Genomic DNA, 16,596 nt, shown 5'->3' on the forward strand with positions numbered 1-16,596 from the left:
ATAAATTACGTGCTATGTGTGCATATTATCTGTATACTTGCTATCTATGCTGGATGAACGATTTTATACATGTTTTAAATGATTTAAACTGTATATATATATATATATATATATCTACGAGAATATGTTGGGTAAAACATGGGTAGATGTAATAGATGGAATATGAGTTGGATGATGAGTTGAGAGGTGTTATAGACCACGAGGTGAGTGTGAGAGGTGGACGATGTGAGAAGCCTTTCCCAAATGATGGCCCCGTCATCTAGCAGAGTATGGATGACAACCACGGACTATTCTAGACAGTCCAGTGGAACACTGGCAGGCTCGCAACCTGTAGGTCTTGTGAACGATGTGTTCACCGGTGTACTCTAAAAACCCATTGACATGTATTGCGAGTGGACTCTCGAAAACGATACTGTCAATAAACGAGATAACCCTAACAGCTGTGCTCGAAGGACAATACTGGTAGCTGCGCCTCACATAGAATGTCACAATTCTGGCAGCTGCGCCTAAGTGATAGAACTAGCAGCTGTAATTGACAGCTGTGTCATTGACAACGATGGACTTTGTGCCGATTCTTTGGGATGATCCTTAGGAATGAATGAACGAGGAATAATTGATTCTTAGGGTAGATCCTTAAGAGTAAATAAGATAATGGGGATGGGTAATTGGCTTGATTGTTTGATGTTTAAACATAATAATTATATTATTGTGGGTTGAAAACCCTATGTATTCACCAGGTTTCCCAACTTGACCCACTCAGTTTATTTGTATCACAGGTGTCGATATGAAGTTACATTACACTGAGAGATTTAAAAGAGATGTAGATCACTAGTGTAACTGAATGTAAGTTCTGTTTATGCTTATGTTTCTGTATTAACGACGACATCCCAAATGTTTTAAAATAAATAAAAATACATTTCTTCGGAAATGCTTTGATAACGTATTTATCATGTTTTTCTGGGAACAAATTCCGCAAGATTTTTATTAAAAGAAGTACTCTGATTTTTATAAAACATAAACAAAATCGGTCTTTTCTGGCCGTGAAAATGGGGATGTCACAGTTGGTATCAGAGCATTAGTTTATGCGAATTCGGAATATGGATTTATTTCTAGACTTAAACTTAGAATGCTAAGTAATGATGGTGAGGAGTGTGTCTAAGAAATTTTAGGAAAGTACACCTAAATAGACACGAGCACTAGCTCATTTAGGGAAGATGCCTAAATTGCTTTATGTGCTAAATGATTGTGATGTTTTATGATGTTATCGTTTGATCGGATCTATGGTCTGTTGCCGACCGGATCTGGAAATTTTATGTGTTCAGATTTCTAAACGTTTGATTACGGTATTAGAACTGGCATGTAACTTTCGGAGTAATAAGGAGGATTACACGTCTAAATCTTCTCTATCTATATTCTCGTCTCAATGCACTGAATGCATGCTTCCCTGAAAATAACGTCATGGTGAAGACTTATAGAGAATTGAGTAAATAAAGGAAATGAAAAGTCTTATGATAGTTAATGACACCTATCGGAAGATATCGTAAGAGTGGTATCTTGCCTTTAGAATATGTCAGGCAGTACGTTTAGAGGAGTACGGTACGTCCGAAGTACACCTTCGATTGGCGGGGTGATGGAACGATTGGTGTAATTCCCGAAGTTGTCCCATCATATGGCATTTCCACCACCAACCGAGTTGAAGCAGAATTGATGATTGAAGATACGAATGGAGGAAATCCTAGTAGAGTCTAGGGAAAAATTATATGATTGTTCGGACACATTTGTATGTGTTAAAATTGTTTTTGTGATAATAACTTGGAGAACTGCGAGACAACACTTGGGGCGAGTATGAGTAGGTGTGAATGGTAGTAGAGGCCTATACTACCGGAAGTACATGACTCACGCTTGGATCAGGGAAAGTCACAAGGTTACCAAGAAGCTAGTAATTGATACCGTTTTATTCAAATATGTCGTTACCATCGTTTCGGTAATGACTAAGAGGATGATTGATTATTTCGACCCTAGTGGTCATATCGAATTGAGTCCGACTACGATAAGTATGTTACGTGGTTCAGAGAACCAAGTTTGATGTAGCATCTGACTTAAGTCGGAAGATTGAAATAAAAGATAATCAAAGCGATCGGTAGAGGTATCGTGATAGTTTCTTGTAGCTAGAAATGCTACCTTTTAAGATGTGATTAGAACATGAAGAAATGTATAGTCTGTTCTGGAAGACTCTAAGAGACCTGAGTCTAAGCGTGAGAACATACAATGACAAGTCATTAGAATATGACACATCGGTCCATTTTAGTAATAAATAACTTATTTTAAGTTTGTTAAGAAGAAGAAGCAGTCTCCAGTAAGGATCGAGATTGTGACTTGAAGGTCATAATTTGGAGTCTAACGTGAGATAGGGAGCAAGTGCAAGATCGAGCGCCGCTTGCAATCAGGAACTCTTAGAGTTAGATATTCATTCGAAGAAACATCAAAGTTACGGTTATTACTTAGGATAAAGAGATAACGTATGGAGTCATCATGTGAGCCCTGTTTCGTTGATGATTCCAGGACGTAATCATCCTAAGGGGGAGATAATTGTAACGCCCGCAGATCCGGACTAGTCAATTTATAGATAATAGGGGTCGAAAACGAATTTTTGACAAAATATTATTTAGAATAAATAATCTTAACCAAGTTGTAGAGTACGTCTCAAGGGTTCTGTACATATAAAGAACGTTGAAATCCGAGTTATAACGAAGAAGTTATGGTCCGTCGAAGTTTTACGGCAAAACCGGCACGACACCGGGAGGCGTAAATAGTGAATTTATGATGGAGGAATTTTTAGCCTTAGAAATCTAAACAAAATTTGTAGTATACGTTAAACCGAGAACATACAAAAAAAGAACGCCCAAATCTGACTTCGTATGAGGAAGTTATGAATTTTCTAAGATTTGGCTTAGCAGTGCACAACCCGAAACTCGAATTTTAGATCGAGCGGTTTTTGGCCTACGCGACCTAAATGAGAATTGAAGATCTCATTAATAGGAACTCAACAGTAAAAAGACAAACGAAAACCGAGTCCGTATGTAGAAGTTATGAATTTTACGCGAACTTTTAACAGTATAATCTTCTCGTACTGTTAAATTTAAGATCGGTCGAGAATTAGCCGACGGAGTCAAAATGAAAGTTGTAGATCTTATTTTTACCTACGCGTGGATATAAAGAACGTCAAAAACGGAGGTCGTGTGTGAAGTTATGGATTTTAGAAGTCGGAAGTGTGCTGTGCGAAAATGGGTGATGTGGCACAATCTTGGCCATTGCTTTCTCCCCAAGTCTTGCCACTAGATGGTGACATGTGGCACCAAGTTTAGCCATTTTTCACCCTATAAATAGAACCTCTCCCACCCTCATTTTCTTCACACATTTCTCATTCTTTCTTCTCTTTACTCTCTCTCTAGAACCTCTCTCTAGCCCCGAAACCCCCTGAAAAGCCTAGGGAACCTCCCTAGCACGAGGCGGAAGCCCCGGAGTGCTCGACGGCTCCGAGAAGAAGAGATTTTTCGGCTCGGGAAAGCTGCTCCAAGCAAAGCCCGGTTTTCTATAAAACCGGTTGTAAGTGAGCTATGCCTACGCTATTTTTAATATAGCTTTTATTTAATTATAGTAACGTTATTATGAACTTATAATAAGTACATGGGCTATTATTATGGGTTATATAAGTATTGTTTAACGCTTATATAATAGTAATAATAGCTAGACTATTAATTAGTCTCGGCAAATAATAGACTAAACTCTAGCGGTAATAATACTAGGTTTCGTCGAAGGAAATTATTTTTTTAAGAAGCAAAGCGCTGTCTGAGTTCAGAATCACCACCTTTTCAAGTGAGTGCATAGTTACTTTGATCTTACACATAGATATGAAGTATTTGAAATAAATTACGTGCTATGTGTGCATATTATCTGTATACTTGCTATCTATGCTGGATGAACGATTTTATACATGTTTTAAATGATTTAAACTGTATATATATATATATATATATATATCTACGAGAATATGTTGGGTAAAACATGGGTAGATGTAATAGATGGAATATGAGTTGGATGATGAGTTGAGAGGTGTTATAGACCACGAGGTGAGTGTGAGAGGTGGACGATGTGAGAAGCCTTTCCCAAATGATGGCCCCGTCATCTAGCAGAGTATGGATGACAACCACGGACTATTCTAGACAGTCCAGTGGAACACTGGCAGGCTCGCAACCTGTAGGTGTTGTGAACGATGTGTTCACCGGTGTACTCTAAAAACCCATTGACATGTATTGCGAGTGGACTCTCGAAAACGATACTGTCAATAAACGAGATAACCCTAGCAGCTGTGCTCGAAGGACAATACTGGTAGCTGCGCCTCACATAGAATGTCACAATTCTGGCAGCTGCGCCTAAGTGATAGAACTAGCAGCTGTAATTGACAGCTGTGTCATTGACAACGATGGACTTCGTGCCGATTCCTTAGGATGATCCTTAGGAATGAATGAACGAGGAATAATTGATTCTTAGGGTAGATCCTTAAGAGTAAAGAAGATAATGGGGATGGGTAATTGGGTTGATTGTTTGATGTTTAAACATAATAATTATATTATTGTGGGTTGAAAACCCTATGTACTCACCAGGTTTCCCAACCTGACCCACTCAGTTTATTTGTATCACAGGTGTCGATATGAAGTTACATTACACTGACAGATTTAAAAGAGATGTAGATCACTAGTGTAACTGAATGTAAGTTCTGTTTTTGCTTATGTTTCTGTATTAACGATGACATCCCAAATGTTTTAAAATGAATAAAAATACATTTCTTCGGAAATGCTTTGATAACGTATTAAAAGAAGTACTCTGATTTTTATAAAACATAAACAAAATCGGTCTTTTCTGGCCGTGAAAATGGGGATGTCACATTTTGCATGTAAGCTAACCCTGCGATTAAGTGATTACACTACTCTAGGGGCTATGTTATGCCAAAGTTTTCCGTTACATTGATGTAGACCTCCTTAAAGGTCAAATTCTCCTAAACAATATGTATCAAATTATATCAATGAAATTGGCATGTATTTTATTTCATTGCGATATTTTTTTATGACAAATCTCATAGCATGACATTGCAAACAATTTGCTTTCGGTGTTTCTGAGATTCTTAATGTGCACCTCCAGGTTAGTTGTAATTTTGAGACGATCGACTTAGAAATGGTGAGTCCGCCTTAGGTCTTGTTCCTTGTTTGGTTGTGGGCCTAGGATAGACTCATTAAGTTCAACGGCCTATTGGAACATAATCACAAATAACTGGTGTGCATCGAGAGATCATAGGAAAGGACCAAGCATGACCAAAGATTACAGAATTACATTTGGGGTCACTACTAAATTCGAGGAGTTCGAGCGCATGAACTTCTTCATAAATCATTTCTGAATGTTTTAAGTCGAGATATATAACAAATAATCAAATTCAATAAACTCCAACTTACAATTGAAGACTTACCGATTTTTCGTCTTTATAACTTTTGACAGAACTATGCCGCCAAGGAAAAGACCCAGACCTTCTGGCAGCACAGCACCACCTCCTCTGCCGCCACCTCCACAGTTTGATTCTGTGATGTTCCAGGCTGCAGTGACAGCAGCCGTGGCGGCCGCAATGTCGCAAATAGGGACAAACGGTGCTGGTGGTTCGGGATCGGGTGCTACGCACTCTAACCACGGGGACAGTACGGGGCGTACAAAAGAGTGTTCCTACAAAGATTTCACGAATGGCGAACCTGATTTTTTTAATGGAAGCGGGGGAGTGGTCACACTAATGCAATGGTTCGAGAGGACTGAAGCAGTTTTCGAAATCTGTGCTTGCCCCGAAACAAGCAAAGTCAAGTATGCGGCATTCACTTTCACCGGTAAAGCTCTCACTTGGTGGAATGGCCGAGTTAAGTCACTTACTCCTGCAGTGGCTAACTCTATCAGCTGGGAGGACTTAAAAGCTTTGATGCTAAAGGAGTATTGCCCGAGGGGCGAAGTGCAAAAACTCGAAGAAGAACTCTGGAACCTCAAGATGTTGGGCACAGACCTTGAAACTTATACTACCCGATTCAATGACCTCACACTCCTCTACCCAACAATGGTCACTCCAGAAGAGAAGAAGGTGGAACGATACCTCTGGGGGCTATCATCCCAGATTCAAGATAGTGTGCTGGCCTCGAAACCCACAACTTTTGATAGTTCCAACGAATTGGCACAACAACGTATCGACCATAGAGTCAGCCACGGTACTGTTACTACCACCCATGATCAAGCTAAGGGGGGAGCAATAAAAGAAAATTCTGGAACAACAAAAAGAAGCAGTCGGTGCTGGACTCCGCCAAAAAGCAACAGACAGTTGCTGTCCGTGCTGCCACTACTCCTGCCACTCCAGCACCACCGAGACAATATGCTGGAAACCTTCCCAAGTGCAACAAGTGTAATTTCCACCACACCGGTGCTTGTCGGGAAAGACACTGCACCAATTGCAACAAGAAGGGGCACACTGCTCGATTCTGCAAAGCACCAGTCCAACCCATCACTCAAGTCACTAACACTGGAGCAAGTCGTGCCTGCTATGGCTGTGGGGAAACGGGGTACTTCAAACGAGACTGCCCAAAGGCACAAAACGCCAATGTTGGGGGTGTAGGAAGAGTCCTAGCTATAGGACACGGAGAAGCAGTCAAGGACCCTACGGTGGTTACCGGTACGTTCCTCCTTAATAACTCTTATGCACGCATACTATTCGATAGTGGGGCAGAGAGGAGTTTTGTGAGCCATCAATTCAAACAATTACTTAGACAAGATCCCCAATTACTAAAAGACACATATGTTGTAGAAATGGAAAACGGAAAGGCAGAGCGCACTAGCGATATATACTCAGAGTGTACCCTCGCTCTAGATAATCATTCATTTAAAATCGACCTAATGCTGGTAACAATAAAAAGTTTCGACATAATCATCGGTATGGATTGGTTAAGTTCTCATTGTGCCGACATCCTATGTTACGAAAGGGTCGTTCGCCTCAATCTGCCAAGTGGCGAAACCCTTCTCGTCTACGATGATAAACCCAGTGCAAACTTACAAATCATCTCTTGCTTCAAGGCTCAAAAGTATCTCCGAAAGGAATACCATGCCTTCTTAGCCCACGTAGTAGATAAGAAACAAGAGACGAAGGATATCAAGGACATTCCAGAGGTGTGCAACTTTCCAGACGTATTCCCTGAAGACCTTCCAGGCGTACTTCTCGCACGGCAAGTCGAATTCCGAATCGACTTGGTCCCCGGAGCTACCCCAGTAGCCAAAGCTCCATACCGGCTAGCGCTGGCAGAAATGCAAGAATTGTCCAGTCAATTGAACGAGCTGTTAAGCAAAGGGTTCATCAGGCCGAGCTTTTCACCTTGGGGAGCACCGGTCCTGTTCGTAAAGAAGAAGGATGGATCTTTTCGCATGTGCATTGACTACCGCGAGTTAAATAAGCTTACCATAAAAAACCGATACCCTCTACCCGGAATCGACGACCTCTTCGACCAACTTCAAGGAGCAAGCTACTTTTCAAAAATCGATCTGAGGTCGGGCTACCATCAGCTACGAGTTCAAGAAGAAGATATCCCCAAGACAGCCTTCAGAACTCGCTATGGGCACTACAAGTTTGTAGTGATGCCCTTCGGGTTAACAAACGCACCTGCAGTATTCATGGACCTGATGAATCGAGTGTGTCGACCCTACTTAGACAAGTTCATGATCGTATTCATCGAACAAATTTTGCTCTACTCACGAAGCAAGGAAGAGCACCGACAACACCTGCGACAAGTGTTAGAGACATTAAGAGCTGAGAAGCTTTATCCGAGAAGTGGATTTCCTTGGTCATGTGGTCAGTGAGAGAGGGATATATGTGGACCCCTCCAAAATCAAGGCAATCGAGAACTGGTCAGCACTTACAACACCAACGGAAATCCGAAAATTCTTGGGGCTCGCTGGGTACTACCGAAGATTCATCCAAAACTTCTCCAAGATCGCTAAACCGCTCACCACCTTGACGCAAAAAGGTGTGATGTTTGAATGGGAAGATAAACAAGAAGCTGCCTTCCAAACGTTAAAACAAGCCCTGTGCAGCGCACTAATCCTGTCTCTACCAGAAGGAACCGAAGACTTTGTAGTCTACTGCGACACATCAAATCAGAGGCTTGGGTGTCTATTAATGCAAAGAGGAATGGTCATTGCCTACGCATCGAGGCAATTGAAAACGCACGAAGTCAACTACGCCACGCATGACCTCGAATTGGGAGCAGTAGTGTTCGCCCTAAAGATCTGGAGGCACTACCTTTACGGAACAAAGTGTACTGTCTTTACCGATCACAAGAGCCGTCAGCACATTCTCAATCAAAAGGAGCTAAACATGAGGCAAAGGCGATGGGTAGAACTACTGAACGATTACAAGTGTGAGATTCGTTATCACCCAGGTAAGGCAAACATAGTAGCAGATGCCTTAAGTCGAAAGGAATACTCGGGGCGCCGATTAAAGTCATTAACGATGACAATCCATTCGCACCTGTCCACACAAATCAAAGAGGCTCAGCTGGAGGCCTTGCAACCGGAAAATGTGACGGGTGAGGCATTAAGAGGAATGGATAAAAACCTAGAAGTCAAAGACGACGGAGTTCGTTACCTCATGAACCGAATCTGGACACCGAAGTTCGGTGGTTTCCGAGACGTCATCATGAACGAAGCACACAAGACTCGATACTCCATCCACCCAGGTTCAGATAAGATGTATCTGGATCTCAAAAAGTTGTACTGGTGGCCAAACATGAAAGCCGAAATTGCTACCTATGTAGGCAAGTGTTTGACTTGCGCCAAGGTCAAAGTAGAATATCAGAAACCCTCAGGACTTCTACAACAGCCTGATATACCTGAGTGGAAGTGGGAACGGATAACCATGGACTTCATAACCAAGCTACCCAAGACCACGGGCGGGCTTGATACCATATGGGTAGTCGTAGACAGATTGACCAAATCGGCGCACTTCCTACCGATAAAAGAAACCGACAAGATGGAGAAACTGACTAGGACGTACATCAAAGAGATTGTACGACTGCATGGCGTGCCAAAATCCATTATCTCAGACAGGGATAGTCGATTTGCCTCGCGATTCTGGCAATCACTTCAGAAGTCCTTGGGAACTAGGCTGGACATGAGTACAGCCTATCACCCACAAACCGACGGGCAAAGTGAGAGGACCATTCAGACGCTAGAAGACATGCTTAGAGCGTGTGTGATAGACTTTGGTAAATCTTGGGATATCCATTTACCACTTGTCGAATTCTCGTACAATAACAGTTATCACACTAGCATCAAGGTTGCACCATTTGAATCCCTCTATGGCCGCAACTGCAGGTCACCCTCACTGGCCCGGATAGCACCCTAATAGCACCCTAATAGCACGCAACTAGCTAAGGTACAAGTCCCTAATAGCACCCTCACTGGCCCGGAAATAATAAGGGAAACTACAGAGAAGATAGTTCAAATCCGAGAATGGTTAAAAGCTTCTAGAGACAAACAGAAAAATTACGCGGATAACAGACGAAAGCCCTTGGAATTCCGGGTTGGGGATCGCGTGCTATTAAAGGTATCACCCTGGAAGGGTTTAATACGTTTCGGCAAACGAGGAAAACTGAACCTTAGATACATCGGACCATTCGAGATCCTCGCTAGGATTGGCCCAGTAGCTTACAAGCTTCGCCTACCACAGGAACTTAAATAACGTACATCCTACCTTCCACGTATCGAACTTGAAGAAATGTCTATCCGACGAGACCCTCGTGATACCTCTCGACGAAATTGAAATCAACGAGAGTCTCCACTTCGTGGAAGAACCGATAGAAATCATGGATCGAGAGATCAAAAGAACAAAGCAAAGTCGTATCCCCATTGTGAAGGTCCACTGGAATGCTAAACGAGGACCCGAATTCACCTGGGAACGCGAGGATCAGATGAAACAAAAGTATCCACATCTCTTCCCAAATTCTTGAAGTCCCAGTCAAAAAGCAAATTTCGGGACGAATTCCTTCTAACGGGGGAATGATGTGACAACCGTCAAATTTTGGTCTAGTCAAAGTCAAATAAAGTCAACAAGTCGAACCCGTCAACTCTACTAACTCTTGTATACTAAGGTTCACTTTATGAAATTACTGTACAACTCACTATTTTAATAAGAAATCATCACTTGAAAAGTTTATATTTTTAGATTTCTTGAACCCTGATCGGGGTAAGTGAGGTAGCAAAGCGATAAAACACTATTACATACCCTTCGGGGGTGTGTAAGACTCTTAAAGATGGCTAAACGGGGTTTGCGGACCTTGCGTTTGAAAGCCAAACACTCAAAAAGGCCACAAAAGGAAATCTCTCCCAAATCTCTCCAAGTATGTCAAATCTCTCCCAAATCTCTCCAAGTATGTCAAATCTCTCCCAAATCTCTCTCAAAACCTCTTTTGATTTTTTTTTAATCATTTGGGGCATCCCGACACTTGACTTGGTGAAAAACCATTCGAAACGGGATGGTACCTTGTAAAATAGCCTTTTAGGGCCGAAGTCTCTCTGTAGGGACCAAACCCTCCTAGAGCCGAAGCTCCAAGAACCAAAACCGAAGTCCCCTTAAGGAACCGCAGCCATCGGACCGGAACGACTAAGGACCGGAACTGCTGAGGACCGAGGCTGATGAAGACCGCAGCGCTGAACCGAACCCGAAACTGGAGCACCGTATCTGACCTTCAGCTGCGGTCCCTTCTGATCAGTCCGCCTGCGGTACCTGCTCGGACCGAAGTCCCTCCCCCTCGGTTCCAATGCACCAACCAAACCACCCCTGCGGTTCCAAGGCTGCTAAGACCGAAACCTCGCCCCTGACTGCGGATTTTCCCATTTTCCACCCGGTTTTCGACCACGACTCCGTTTTAAGCCCGTTTTTAATTATTTTAACGATGGATTTTCACCCAAACTTATATTTTGACATATAAGACCCCATATATTCATAAATTAAGCATATTTTTAGGGAAATCCTTATTTAAGAATAAAAATCTATTAAGTTAGATCTTGTGGTGGAGTGTTGACTTTGCCTTAGTGTATGACACAAGCAACCACCCCATGCCCACTCCATGACCAACCATTGTCCTTCCGCCATACCTAGTCACTTCCATCGTCCTTCCCATCATTTTCTTCCAGCCATACACTTGAACAAAAGGTAGAATCATTATCTCTCCTCTCTCATTTCTCTCATTTCCACCAAAGAACAAACACCTTTCTCTCTCACTTCTCTCTCTCTCAAATTCGAGATTCAAGGGCTGATCATCAAGTTTTCTTTCATTTTTGGTAAGTGATATTATCCTCCTTATGATTATTTCACTTCCTTCTACTGAAATCATAGATATCTTACACAAACATCATCACATTCATGTTAGATCTTCGAACCTTCAAGGCATCTTCTTAGTGTTCTTGAGTAGAACACTTCTTTTCTTCAACATCCATCCACTAAGAACACACAAGGTGAGTTCATACCCCTATCTTTTCATGTTTTTCTTAAGTTTTAAGGGGGGGAATACAAGTTAAAACACCAAGAACACAACTAAACTCATTTAACAGCCTTCATCAGAAAAGTTTAACTCCATTCACGGACTGTTTTGGTTAACTTAAACATTTTTGTTCTCAAAACTGTATTAGGTACAAATATTTCAGGCTCATACCTTTAAAATGAATACTTGCACATCTCCATACGATTTTTCTACAATTTATGGTGATTTGTACAAAACTGCCTATCATTTCAAGAACAAATCCGGATCAGTCTGTGATTAAGGACTTTTTCACACAAGTTGGAGGTCACTAAAAATCATAATAAAATTTATGAACAAACTAGACTCATTTTCCAAACTCTCAGAATTTACAGATTCTGATTTGGACCTTGGATGATTTTTCTATAAATTTTCTAAGAACAGTAATAGAAATGTTAATACTAGAAAAATGCTATCAATTTCATTTGCACCTTGTAACTTGTTGAGCAAGGTGTACATCATTATGTGAATATATGTTTTTACATTATATGCCATTTCGTCTTGGTGTATTGACATACATCAGAAAACAAATGGATTTTTACCTTCACGAGTATGGTAATTAATTTATTGTTATAAACAAAGTTTACATCCATTGTATACAAACATTTGATAAAATATGGAAGTATAGTTTATGTTGCTTTTACATTATGAACGATTGTAATAAACTATAATAGGTATAGTTTATGCTTCATTACATTTCAAACTCTTTACCTAAGGTTTTCAGTTCACGTAAATCTGTTAATGAATAAATTTGTGAGACATTCGCTTCGCGTTACATCCAAGTAACGAAATCAAAAGTCCTGTAAATTGTAACCAGAGTCTCTTGTAGGGAGAACGTGATAGTTGTGTATAGATCTATATTGGGTCTGACAAACCCACACCTGAGCTGCATGCAACAGCTAGATCGGCAGGTCTGGGGTGATAAGTGTCATTTAACTTGCGACGCCTGAAGAACGTCGTATTACGAGGCCGTCTGAGTCATAGTATGGTTATAATAACTCACATGTGGTATTAACAAAACATAAGATTTACGGGTTTTACTTCTAAATTTAACGAGTTTATGTCGATTTAAACTTGCATAAATTTCTTTAAGTATGGTAAAATACTTGTACACTTCGGTCTTGACTTTTAAGACTACAATGCATTACATAAGAAAATATGGGATCTTTCTTGAACAAACATCATTTATACAAGAAAAGGAGTTTAGCATCACCTTCAAAAGCTTATGAACTCACCAACTTAATTGTTGACACTCTTTCAAAACTACTTGTATTCTCAGGAAATCAGTAAACAGGTAATCGGTCGCTTTTGAGGATGGAACGCTAAGGCGTCAAACATTGTATTTTTGTCAACATAATGTAATTGATTCAGAAACATGGAAACACGTACTATGATGTAACTTTTTCAATTATATTTATGTTGGTTGTGTTTACTTTGATCAATATCAAAATTGCTGTTATGATACTATACATGAAGTCCTCCACCCCCGGACGTTTCCGCCATCCTTGGTTTGGGGGTGTGACATTGAACCTGTTATGTCGTTCGGTCTTGAGAACTCGAAGGATTTACAATTTGACATGCCAATCACCCGAAAGGCATTTATCTTTCATTGCTTTGACTCGACGGCTGTCGTTCCCTCACCAGACCCGAAGGTAGATCGGGATTTATTGGAGTTTTATCTTGAGTTCGCTTAGCCGCAATACTTGACCTGGAGCACACAGAAGATCACTACGGTCAAGGTATTGAATCCCTCTTCGGCAGGGAAATTCATTAATGTTAAATTCAAAGTGACCCGAGGCTCTGATAGTTCGGTCCATACTATTTCCCTGGCTGATCTACCGAACTTGATCCCGCACAACTGGATACTCCTCAATAATATTTTAATGACCAATCCACAGAAGTATCAGCCGATCATTGATCATGTCAAGCGAATGCTTGTTTGTTACTTTCATGAAGTAGCAAAGATGGATCAAGAAATCGCATCTGCCATTCACAAGCGAACAACGATAAAGCCGATTGGAAGGACTGGCGATGTGAATGCGATGGTCAAGGGCCAAATCGATCCCAAGTTTCATACTGTGATGTTCATTCGGGGCGAAGGTCAAAAGTGTATGTTCGCTCTGATTGACAAGAACCTGTTCTCAACTTCTTGCTTGGAGCACATTTTGGAGATCATACACATGCGTAATCAGAACAGTGAAGCTCACAAGAAGTTGTTCACCGATATGTTTCGATGGTACATTCAGTTTCGGCAGACACTTCTTGCGATCATCCCTCGGCTGTTCAAGGTTGTGAAGATGGTCAAGGTCACTCAACCGAAGTAGTCTCTCGCCTCAATTGATGCAAAGGGAGAGATTGTTGGATCTTGATGTTGCGTCTTGGGCTCGATTCTAAGTCCATGTATAGTTTACCCAGTTTGGGCCTGTCCAACCGTGGATAAGTATTAGGGTTAGTATAAATATTGCATGTATGTATAGCAGTAAAAGTAGTTGTAATTATTATTATTATCGTGCATTCTAACCCTAACACACCTCTATAGTCGAAGTTCTTCATCGAGCTCTTTTGAGGTGTGATTGATTAATCATCCGACATCCTTGATCCATTCTTGTGTTCTTTGCATAGTTAAATATTGTTTCTCTGTTTGAATCTATCGATCTACAACTCTTTTATCTCAACATAAACATAATAATTACATTATTGTGGGTTGAAAACCCTATGTACTCACCAGGTTTCCCAACCTGACCCACTCAGTTTATTTGTATCATAGGTGTCGATACGAAGCAATATTATACTGAGACATTAAAAGAGATGTATTTCATTAGTGTAAATGAATGTATGGTCTGTTTATGCTTATGTTTCTGTATTAACGATAACATTTCAAAGTTTTAATAAAAACAAATACGTTTCTTCGGAAATGCTTTGATAATATATTTATCATGTTTTTCTGGGAACAAATTCCGCAATATTATTCTTTAAAATGAATAATCTGATTTCAAATAAAGCATAAACAAATTGGCCTTTTCTGGCCGTGAAATTGGGGATGTCACAGTTTGTAAGGATTCAAGTCTCTACCTTTTGAGTTATTCTCTTAGATCTAGGTTGTTTTGGTCCATTTTTGGTTCATAGAGTTGATTTGAGTGAATTGATGAAATAAAGTTGGCAACTTTATTGCTCTCTAGTGTCCCTTGAGCATCACATCTGTAACAACCCGATATTTCAGGTCAATGTAACGACTAAAAGTCAAATATGGTAATCCCTTTGTGGATTAATTAATATAACATCAAGAATGAAATGTTCAAAAGTCTCACTTTGAGTGTACTAAGTGGTAGATATCGTAACAAGGTTTCCAAAAATATAAATAACACAAAAATCCGAGTTATAACGAAGAAGTTATGACCAATCGAAGATCCGTAACAAAACTGACAAAACACTGTTAAGCGTAAAATACGAAATTCCGATAAAATACTTTTCAACCTTAGGTATCTAAATGAAAGTCGTAGATATCATTAAACCGTAAACATAAATAAAAAGAACGCACAAATCTGACTTCGTATGAAGAAGTTATGATATTTCGAAGTTTCTGACACAGCAGTAGACAGCTAAAAACTCGAATTAGAGATCGAGCGACTTTTTCCCAACATGACCTAAATGAGAATCGAAGATCTCATCAATGGTATTGCAACGGTAAAAAGTCTGACGAAAACGGACATCGAATGAAGAAGTTATGGATTTTTAACGGACTTTTCCTGTCCCGGCCTGTTAAAAATGTAATATTAAAAATAAAGTCAAAATTTGCCAACGAAGTCTAAACAAGAGTTTTAGATCATAATCTCGCCTACGCGTGCATATAAAGAACGTCAAAATCGGAGCTCGTATGCGAGAGATATGAATTTATGAAGTTCGAGACACGAAAATCGAAGCTGTCAGACAGCTCACGACGTGAGCCAGAAGATTCACGACGTGAGTCTGTGATTGATGGGTTCCAGAGCTGTCAGCAGGCGTCTCGTCAGTGGAAGGGGATAAAGATCGACCTCACGACGTGAGAACTCCATTCTCACGACGTGAGACCCCAAAAGTTGGCCTATAAATAGATCTCAAGGGTTTTCCGAGTTTAGTTGCTCACTTCTTCCCTTTGTCGTGCTTATGCTCTGCGTTTAACCCCTCGAAGCCATCGCGAAGCCCCGGTTATCATATTCAAAGTCCTGAAGGACGTTTTACGTTCCCGAGATTCCCGAGGATCCCGAGAATTCAGCTTTCTCCAGTCGAAGTTCTGCTCGACTTTTGTCTCACTTTCTTCAATCTACCAGGTGAGTTCATACCCCCATTTCTACGCTTTTAACTGATTTTAAATGCTTTTGAACTCTTTACGGGGGGGGGGGGGGGGGGGATACAAGTAAACACACGGTCAACCCCGTGTGTAAACATCTATCTTTCATTATACATTTCAGATTTGTTTTTAATAACTATCATATGGATCATGTCTAACATACAAAACATCTTACCTTACTTTACCCTCACGGGATAAAACATAAGTATAAATATCATAAGCTCTATTTATACGTTAGCATCATATAAAGGGTAACCACTTTCGTTATGACATCTTTTATACTTTCGTTATGACATCTTTTATACATACAAGAACATCCACCTTTTATTATGCCTTTGTTAACATTGTGTAAAAGGATAATCATTTCAGAAACAAACATATACATTTTAATACGGGACTTAATTGAGAATTCGTGAGGCATTCATCTTCAATATACCTTTTAAGGTACCACTAGAAGTCCTATTTATAACTAGAATCTCCCGTCCAGAGAACGTGACAAGTGTGTATAGATCTATACGGGACTAATGATCCCTCGCCCTGACTGCTAGCTACAGTCCCCGGGGTGACAAGTGTCATCTCATTTCGACGCCTGAAGAACGTCGCTACAGGCAAACTATGATAGTA

Source organism: Lactuca virosa, chromosome 3, assembly GCF_052849685.1.
Source record: "Lactuca virosa cultivar CGN04683 chromosome 3, Lactuca_virosa_CGN04683_v6, whole genome shotgun sequence".
NCBI classification, from domain to species: domain Eukaryota; kingdom Viridiplantae; phylum Streptophyta; class Magnoliopsida; order Asterales; family Asteraceae; genus Lactuca; species Lactuca virosa.